This window comes from Falco punctatus (genome assembly GCF_963210335.1).
Source record: "Falco punctatus genome assembly, chromosome: 10".
In the NCBI taxonomy this organism is placed as follows: Eukaryota; Metazoa; Chordata; class Aves; order Falconiformes; family Falconidae; genus Falco; species Falco punctatus.
Genome location: NC_137590.1, coordinates 19,638,418 through 19,640,040, shown reverse-complemented (window position 1 = coordinate 19,640,040; position 1,623 = coordinate 19,638,418).

The following is a 1,623-nucleotide window of genomic DNA, read 5'->3' as shown; positions in this document are numbered from 1 at the left end:
AGCCGAGGTTCAACAAGCTCCGGTGGAGCTATTTGCGTGGTCAGGCCTCTGGTGGCACACACGGTCTCGGCTGCCCGGGCAGGCCTCGGCCTCTTCCTCCTCCCCGGAGACAAAGAGCACCACTGCCGCGCTGCTGTCATCGCCACATCCCACACCAACACTGATGGCACCGGTTCACAGATGACTGGCAGCCCATTTCCCTGTTTTCTTGTGATTATAATAATTTCTGTGCTGGTATTTGCCCTTTTGACTCTGTGAGCTCCTAGCTCTGCCTCTCATCGTACTCCAGCTTCCCACAGACCACCTCATGGCTCTTTCTGCGGCTTGGTTTCTTCAGCAGCCTGAGCCATGGTTACATGGTGGGGCCGTTTTAGGGTTGGACCTTGGGCTCTTGGCACAGAGGGAGCAACAGGATGTTACATTGCATCTTCAGGTTTATAAGAAAGAAGCTGTTGCTGACATATGTACCTAACAGGCACACACACAAAATTTTCATCCTCTGAAGTTGCCGCTGTAAGAAACCATTGTCACTGTTTAAAAAAGCCATGATTGTGTATTCTTTGGTGGGGACACGTGGAAGAAAGAAAAAGAAGCAACTCAGGGCCAAGTCAAGTTGGTCTTCAGGACCATACTGTATTAGGAACCACCAAAGCACCTGGGTTGGGAGGGGTCCTCAGAGAGTCATCCGGCATCCCAATGCGCTTTGGCTGAGCTGTGCCAGACGGTGGGGTGCGTCCACAACCTGTCGTGATGCTTGGGGGTTATCCTGCCTTAGGGGCAGGGCATGCTGCTTGTCTTTACTGAACTCCAGGAGGTTCCTCTTGGCCCATTCCTCCAGCTCATCATGAGTGCCTCTGAACACTAATCCTGCCTTCATGGCTATGAACTGCTTCCCCCCAGTTTACCATTACCTGCAGACTTGCTGAGGTACCTTCTGCCCTTCATGTTGGTAACTGATGGTGCTGATGGCAGACAGGATTGGGGCCCTGGTGGTGTTCCTTGAGTGATGCCACCCATAACTGGCTGCCACTTGGACTTCAAGCTGTTGACTGCTGCGCTTTCGTCTTGAAGGTTCTGCTCCTCGTTTTTATCTTGCCCCCTGGCAGGGGGGCAGCTGCCATTCCCCATCTCCTTCACCACCACTGTGCAGGAACAGGCTCCCAAGAAGCAACACAGGAGCATTTCTTGGGTTTGCAAAGGATGGGATTAGGAAACCTGTCTTTTAGCGGCAGATTAGAGTGACACAAAATGGGCAAGGGCAGCTAGACGGGCTCCTACAGACACCAGCAAGTGGAAAGCCAACAAAAAAGGGATCCAGCACTGAAATGACAGGAAATGCTGTGCAGCCTAAGCAGAATCATAGAATGGTTCGGGTTGGAAGGGACCTCAAAATGATCTAGTTCCAAACCCTCTGCCATGGGCAGGGACACCTTCCACTAGACCAGGCTGCTCAGAAGCCCGCTGCACCAGTATATTAAGCAGGTTATAATTAATATTTGTTTATACTGGATCCAGACACCAGTGTACCACAAAAGTGTATCTTGACATCGATATATGTGTTTTGTAACACTGCGACATGGCTGACAGCATAACCGTCAACAAGCATTTTGTAACACAATTAAG